Raw genomic sequence first — 8,764 nt, 5'->3', positions numbered from 1 at the left:
CGCAGGCTGTAACGCCAAGCTGGCCAACTGACAGCTGAGGAGGTACTGTGTCCCTGGGAACTGTAATTGCTCGGTCGGTTGGAAAAAAAAAAAAAAAAAGAGCATGAGACCCTTGCTGCTAATAGCCAGCACGGGGTACATTTTGATAGCATGAAGGAGACAATGACAGAGCCACATAAGTTCTGAGTATGTCTTAACCCCCCCAAAAATAAGAAAGGAAAAGAAAGGAAAGCCTAGAGCTGAGGGAGTGTTACTGGGAGCGAATTGCTCAGGACTTCAAACACAGGGAGTCATTCTGTCAAGGGGAGGGGGCGGGTGGGGGCAGGCACTGGGCCTCTAACAAAGTCCTCCTCTCTTTGCTCCCTCCCACTTCATTCACTTGCAAATCAGTGTGTGCCCACAAGAGCCAGCTCTCCCGAGCCCGTAACCTTCCCATCCCAGGAGCTGCAGTTCCAGCCGCGCGGCAGCAAGAGCCGCAGAGCCCGCGAGCGCGGCAGAGGCAGGAGCAGTCTGGGCGGGTCGCGCAGGGTTTCCCCGGGCTTGGGAAGGCGAGCAGAGGTGGGTTCGGGCTCTTGGCGGTGGGGGTGGGGGTGGTGCACGCCTTTTCTGGGTTTTGGTTTTTTTTTCTTTTAATTCTGTAGCTTTGATGGAAGCCAATCATTGAGAGAGAGAAAGAGAGAGAGAGAGAGAGAGAGAGACCGAGAGACCTCTCGCCGGTTGGGTGGGTGCCGCACGCAGCACTTGGGAGGGATGCTGAGCTTGCGAGCCCGGGTGGGGGCCGCACGCGGGTCTGGCTGCGCGGGCGGCACTGCTGCCACTGCCCGGGACCGGCGCCGCTACCCGGAGAGCCTGTGCGCAGCTCCTCCGCCTTCTGGTAAGACCGATCCACCGTGGGGCTGGGTGGGGGCATGTGTAACGGGGCCGCCGGGGAGAACCCGCTGCCTTTCTCTCCGCCAGCAGAGGCTGCCAGGGGAGCGCTGGCATTTTCAAAGTTGGCTGGTCAATTACCAAGGGCGCTGGTGCATGCAGGACCCGCGGAGCTGTTTGGGGCTTGATTTGTTTCCACCTGCCCACATCACGAGGGTCTATGCGGGGACCGCTTTGGCTGAGTTACGTTTCTTGGCTTTGGAGTAAAGCAGAAAATCGAGTACCTTGAAAAGTCCTGAATGCTCCCGATAAGGAAAACTTAAGATAAAGAGATGATTTGGCTCAGCGAAGGAGCTAAAGAAAACTGTTAGCTTGCTTGTTCGGGGCAACACCTGCCGACTCACATAGGACAGAAATGCTTAGATTGCAAGGAAATTCCAACACTGGACTCCGAAAATGGAGCAGACCGTCCAGGGAAAAGTCATGTGGAAAACGCAGCTCGCTCGTGCTCTCACGGCTGGCCAGGCACAAAGCTGGGGTACAACGCCTCCCCCGACTGGTTAAAGAGCAGACCGAGTGCGCCTGGTGTTAAGTGTCCGATGCAGGCAAAGTGGAGCCCTCAATGCGTAAATCCGGAATTTTAAAAAGGGGGACGTTGCAATGTTGTGTACTGCATGCAGCAGCTGCAGAGCTGGAATTACTTCTGTAGTTAGATATTCTTCTGCCAAGAGTTATCGGAGAACTTGAGATGGGAGATGCTGGAGAGGTCAGCATGGTGCTGAGAAGGGTTGTCATTGCTGCAATAAAATCCATATTTTATGGGGAGTTATATGCAGGTCCCTGTTAGTGCAAGGGTCTGTTCACCTGAGTTAACTGCTGAGGACATTTAAGAATGAAGAAGTTTAATCATCTGGAATCACCACCTCTCTCTCTCTCTCTCTCTCTCTCTCTCTCTCTCTCTCCCTCCCTCCCTCCCTCCCTCCCTCCCTCTCTCTTCCTCCCTCCTTCCTCCCTCTCTTTATAAAGACATTTTAATAATGTTAGTGAAATTGAAGAGGTATATCAGACCCATGCCTCATGCAATCTTCACTTTCACTTATTGAAGCACATAAGGTGGGCAAGAAGAGGTTTTTCCTGCCAGAATGTTGCTGGAGTGACGGGTGTGTGTACATGTATGGCTGCTCTGGTGGGGTGCACATACAAAATATGGGCTTTCTGAGTGTTTCTTATCCAGGAGGTGCAAACTCCTCCCTGTGTTGGAATATAGGGATATACCTAGGTAACACAACTCTTCATGCTTATATAAATGGTGGCCAAGGATTACTTATTTTCTTTCTTGCTGACGCCTTTACCTAAAAAGGAAAACCTTTACAATTCTACTTTATGAGCAAAAAAAATATCTTCCAGTTTAGCTTGAGCATCATCCTTTGTGTAATAGCACTTGCATGGCTCTGTATTTGCTAGTTTAGAGAACCGGAAAATAAGTTGTGTGAAGGAAGGGGACATGATCAAACAGATGTTTTCGTTATATCATAAGGAGGAGGGCAAAGTTTAGGCCAGAGGCCAGATTCTCAATACAGAGCGCAGAAACTTAAAAGCAACCCAACAATTTCCTGGAAAGTACAATCACACAGGATTGTATCTCACCCACTTTTGCTCTCTGGTGTGTTCGAATTATTAAAAAGGTATTGGAGGAAAATAAAAAAAAAAGCAGATATTTTTCTCCCTATTTTGATGGTTCATGGCATACTCTCGAAGCAGAGGAAGTAACCAATTTCTACAGAAAAACAGGAGAGGCAGCAGCATATTTCTGAAGGAAAATGGCAATGGTTTAGTTCTACTGTACTTGTCTCCAATTATCTTTTGCTGCCATTATAAGTGACAGAATGGTGTCTCTATAGGGACTTTTAGTCCCTTTACTATCTGGCTTTTATATCAATTTATTGCAATTACATTTCTTAATGATAACTCTGCAAAGATAATATATAGAAACAAAATCATTTTCTACCACGTTGCCTACTATCATAAAACAGGTACTTTACCTCTTCCACCCACCACTTCCATCAGCTTTGCAAGTAGAAACTTACTGAGGCACTCTTCCATTTTACCAAAAAAGAAAAAGAAAAAGAAAAAGAAAAAAAAATCTGTTTTGCAAAACACTGCTCTGAGAGACTTGAAACAGCTAAAATTTCTAGAAAGCACAACCACAGTTCCATGGCATCAAGTGACACTTTCTTATTGCAAATGCATCAAGTTGGAACAACAAGTTCTGAATATCTAATTAGAGCTGAGTGATTGTCCCACATAAGGATTAAAGAAAGAGATAAAATGTGACAAATATCCTGAATAAATCCATGCATCTCCTAAGGAAATAAAACCTGTGATCCCCCCTTCTGGCCCTTACTTGTTTTGCACTCATGAATGCCAATTTATTAAGGCAACTTACTCTTTTGAACTATAGAAACTTTTTTTTTAGTTGGAAGGGACCTCTAGTGGGTCACTCCATGCATTTCTCCCTGTCGTGGGTTGCATCATGGATTTTGTTATCTAAGATGATAAGCACATAACAGCTCTTGCTTCATAGACAAGTTAGTATTTTCCAAGTACTGTCTTGACAGTCAAGCAATGTCAAAATCATTATTATGGCTATCATTACAGGCTATCATTTGTGTAGATCCTCTAATTTAAGGAACTCTAGAGTATTTGCACAGTTTTCTGGGTAACTTTGGCTAACTATTCAGACTTTGGGTAACTATTCTGATTCCAAATAAAAACAATGGCCAATTAATAAGGAACTCACCACCATCAATATAAGATTTTCCTTATTTCTGATCTTGCCAAGACAATACTTTCATTCAAATTTACCCAATAATAGTAGCATAATAGCTATCACTGGAAAAGTTCCACATGAAACACCCCTACCACTAAAGAAATAATTGCAGAAAAATAATTTCAGTAACCTTTCAGAGATCCATGAAAATTCACAAGCTTTACTGAACTACACGCTTCCAATTTAAAGAAGTCCCCATTCAAATAAGCATACATTAAAAGTCCAAAAGATGTTTAGATGCATGTGTCACCCTTATTCTGGGAGTGTCTTTTATTCCTCCCTTTGATGTATCACAACACATTTCAGGTAACCTACTTCTTTAAAAACTATGTAACTTAAAGTAAGATAAGTTCTATGGGAGTGAATCAGCCTCTTCTGCTGACAGTCTGCAGGTTTCAACTTCTAATTTAAAAATCTGTTCTAAAGTTTCAAATGTGTTCCAAATGAGATAACATCCGCAAAAGCCAGTTGCCTTATGCTTCTTGCTTAGTCATGGCACCCATTCTTTGGGGTCGATCAGAATTAGGGTCTCACTTATAAAAATAGCGAGCAGTGACTCAGTCTGAATTGCATTTTTTAATAGTGTTTCAGCGTAGCTAGTATCTACGGAGCTTACCTTATTGGCTTCACAAGAAAGTGAAAATGTAGATAATCAAACCTCTCATTTGAATTTTTTTTCTGAATAATGATTCTTAGTAAAAAGACTCAAGAATATCATGCCAATAAGGAAATTGCTAAAAGAAGGAAATTAAAACACACACACTGGGCACCCAGTTGTGACACTGTTCCAACAAAATTAGAGAAGAAATATAGAAATGTAAGCTTGGGTTAATTTTTTTCTCTTCGTTCTTTTACTTTTTATTTTTCCTTCTTTTCCTTCCCTGGGATTTTTATTCTATTCTGAAGACAGATGAGAGGTTGAGGCACTTTCCTGGACCTAAACAGTAATATTTTTGAGCTTTCCTCCCGTGAAGATGAACTGGCCTACATTTTTTAAAGTTTCTATTCCTAGGAATGCTCCCTTTTTCAAAGCAGTTCTATGAGCAACTTCAGGTTCTCCCTAATTAACTACACAGACAAATGTATATAATCTTTGTAACCCCATAATTCACAAAGTAAGAAGATCACGTAAGAGGGGAAAAGTACAAATAACCCTTCAAAAAGGTGGTGCGCCTTCATTTACTACAGAAGTAAACTGGAGTGAAGCTCTTTAAGCCAAAATGTTTGGGTCAGAGGGAACCAGATACAGCCAGTATGCTAGCTGTTCCAGACTAAACTATCCAGGAAGTTTTCAACTCTTCCAACAAAGACAACTTACTGAAGAATGAATGCTCTGAACACACATGCATAAATGTGGAATAGACACATTTGCCGAGATGTGCCCCCACCCCCACAGATTATTAGAAATTATTTTACTTTGTTTCATCTGTTTAATAGCTTTACACTAACCGTGTTGGATGCTCATTTCCTCTACTAATCAGATCAACTGGCTGAGATTTATAACAGGAAGAGTTTAATTAGAGCCAGCACGCTACTATTAAATTTGATGAGCAGTATAAATGGGCAGCATGGGTCCAAGCTTATCCTACAATGTGCAGTGCCATCTTGTAGGAGAATAACTTGTGAAGGACTATAAAGCTAGCCATCACAGAGGATGATTTTCATATTTTATCACTTGAAAGAGCACTGTGTTTTTCTCTTCCTATAATCTCCCAAATTGGTAGAGCACCCAAAAGACGTTCAGGAGACCTAATAAGTTACAGGGACAGAAAACAGCCAGAAAAAGTTAAATTGAGGTATCCAAGCGAGTAAAATGAAAAGAGATGAGAAACTGAATTTTTATAGAAAAGGGAACCATAAGAATAGAGGCAGAATCAAATTTGTCATTTTTACACAGGGTCCATTTTCTGCTTTATAAATGCCACTACTATTAAATACAACTTTAGAAAGACAATCACATCATTAACATGTTTATAAACACGATACTTCTATACCATGGAATGACAATTTGAAAATTATCCTTTCAAAACAAAATCACCATCTGAAGAAAATGATAAGCATGGACCACAAATAAACAGAGGTGTATGTTTTTTAAAAAGTGGTCCGAACTCTCATGAGACAAAGAAAGAGGTTTTCTTAGTGCTTCGAAAAATATCGACTATTGTCCTTCTATTATCTTTATTGTCCTACAACCTAAAAAGATAAACTGTCTGTCCTTCTGACACTTGCAACCTAAAGTATACCATAGGGATATCAAGTAAATATAACTCAACCATTTAAATATGGCTATATATTACATATCATAATGAAAGACTGAACGGGCAAGACAGCCCACCCCACCTCCGACCCCCTCACCCTGCCCCATAACAAATATGAAAAATATATACGTATATTTAACCAAGACAAGAAATAGTGACCAGTAAGCTCAGAATATTTATATACTCAAATAATGATTATAATTATAAAGTAAATAATAATAAATTAACTTTTACTGAGTTTTCCTACATGTCACATACTGTTTTAATATTTTAAATGCTTTCTGTATAGTAATAATTATTCAACAGATCAAAAGGAAAATGTTATACTTGTATTCTCTTTTTTCCAGGGAATCTCTGTTTGGGCCAAGCACTTAATGAACGTGCTGTTAACTAACACCTGTGATATCTTAGAAGCAAAAGTGTAACTCTCTCTCTCAGAAATACAGAGCAGCAGAAAGCATGGGGAATGATGTGATTATTTTGACCAGAGCAATGCAGATTTTAAGGCTGAGGAAAATGTTTGTAGGTTATTCATTTTTGGGAAAACCATTTGCAAGCATGTGTTAGAGTTTATAATTGTAGTAAAAAGCATTGTGTGGGCCATTTGTAGAAGCATAATAATGGCACTTTTTATGAGAATAAATGATCTTTCCTCCCTTCAAAGAAAGCCTCATGTTGGAGGGGGTACTTCAGGAAGGTAGCTTAAAATGACAGCCATTCATTTCATTGAAGGGCCATCCCAAGCTCACAGCCCCCTCTGAGGGCATCTGTTCTTTCCCAGTGCATTGACATACTCACTATGTACACAGCATTGGGGACCATGGGTAGAGTTGAGAAATATTGTATTTATTTCCATCCCTACCTGATGGGTAAAAATAATTATTTCCTTACTTTATAACCACAATTTTATTTCATTACAATCACAGTTCAATATTTGTTCTGAATGATTTCTTTACAAAGTAAAATCTCATCAAAAGGAAAGAAGGAAGACATCTTCTTAATACAGTAATATTATATATGGTTGACATTAAAACGAGCCATTTTCATTAAACTCTATTCTTTCTATTGCCACCAATCAAAAAGTCATGTAGTTAATCCAGCCTTCAAGGATAGTTTGAAAATTAGAAGTACGGTCAGAAAATGTGAGACACAGCAAGGAGCTTAGAGATGGCTTTATCCAACACCCATCGCTTACATTTGAGATAACTGATGACCAGGGAGATAAAGTAACTTGTCCCTGGAGATACTGAATAGATTTTGTTCTTTTATCTCTCTCTCTCTCTTTTCTAACTTCCAGTTGTTGAGTGTTACTGCTTTTTACCATCTCCACTAAATTCTGGCATTACAAATTAAAGGGGAAATTTAAATCTACAATATCATTATTTATAAATATGCTATGAAGGAGTGCACATGGAAACATATGGAGAAAATAAAAATATAGACGTCTTTGCATGTGTTTGTACCCATTTGTGAAGCTCCTGTTGCAAAGATGAATTAAAATTGTCTTTTGAAATGTTGACCAGTACCTGAGGAACACATGATAAAATGTAGTTTTCTGTTTCATTTGTAATGCCCTGTTGGCAATTTTGAATGAGCTTTATCTAACTCAGTGATTCCCCAGGCTAGCCAACCTCAAATGTCCTTCTTTGGGGGGAAAAAAAATAAAAAGTTTATTGGTCAGTGGTTAGATATGAAAAATGATGACAATCTATGAAGTTTTTCAAAATTCTCAATTTATTCCATTTAAAGAACTCAGACACTGACCTTCCCACTTCTTTGGAGTTAAAATGTCAATTCTTTCATGCAAGGGTATGGATAGATTATGTTGGGGTTTATTTGTTTTTTTTGTTTGTTTGTTTGTTTGTTTTTTCTCCCTTGGCAAAATTGAAATCTGGCAGGCTACCCAATGTCAACTTCTCTCGTTTAAAAACAAAAAAATAAAACAAACTAAAAAAACTATTAATGTTCCATGAAATCCAAAAGTCTGAGGACCACTGGGTTAGATAATGAATAACTTTATGATGAAAAATGATTGACCATGCTCTCTTCCTTCTTATTTGGATGAATAAAAAGTAAAAGGGAATTATACTGATATTTAAAACAGCCAAAACAACAAACTAAAATAATTCAATCAAAAGGTATCTTTGGATCCTTTAATTAAACCTTACAGAGATTAATACTAATGTTTGGAATATTAATATAATTTTTGACAGTTCCTCTAAAAATGTGTTTTGCCAAGCTCATAGCCAGAATGTGTCATAAACAATGCATTTGCCCTCTTGATTACATAGATTATTCAGTAAAAATCAAAAAGCTGTAAATTTATGTATATCTAATTTGATGAATTAAAGAAAATTCAGCTCAATTTAACCATATACGTTGTAAAAGGGTTGTCTTTTTTCCCCTAAAAATGAACTATATATAACTGTACACAAATAAATTTTCTAAGATGTTGATTTTTATTTTAAGGTATGCATTTTTACTTAAAAAAGCAATTGTGCCTCTGGCATATTGTCTAGGATTTGGTCGTGAAAATTAGCTTATCATATTTTTAGCTGCAAAGCTTAAACCTCCTTTGCAGGATTAAAAAAAGAGAGAGAGAGAGTTTCATTAATCTACTATCATCCATTTTATAAAACGTTTGAAATGGCTCAATTTCACATTCAAGTAAAATATTCTAAGCTCTCCTTAGCAAACAGGTATAATTTAACACAGATCAAAATAGTGTGGTCAGACTAAGTAATCACCAATGCATAATGATAAAAGCCACCAAGCCAGTTGTACTATTGCCGAATCCTAAATTGAACCA

The 8,764-nt window shown here is 39.1% G+C and overlaps 1 protein-coding gene across 2 annotated transcripts in view; it reads left to right on the top strand.

Moving 5' to 3' along the window:
• Window positions 1–374: 374 nt before the first annotated feature.
• Window positions 375–8,764, top strand: part of CDH6 (cadherin 6) — a 124,769-nt gene continuing 116,379 nt past the window's right edge. For both annotated transcript variants that reach the window (XM_081054589.1, XM_081054590.1), the window contains exon 1: window positions 375–558. The gene's annotated coding sequence lies outside the window, so the exon portion shown is untranslated. The remainder of the gene's footprint in view (window positions 559–8,764) is intronic.

Source organism: Rhinolophus hipposideros (genome assembly GCF_964194185.1).
Source record: "Rhinolophus hipposideros genome assembly, chromosome: 7".
Lineage (NCBI taxonomy): Eukaryota > Metazoa > Chordata > Mammalia > Chiroptera > Rhinolophidae > Rhinolophus > Rhinolophus hipposideros.
The sequence above is the reverse complement of the archived record's forward strand: the minus strand, read 5'-3'. Positions and strand labels throughout refer to the sequence as shown.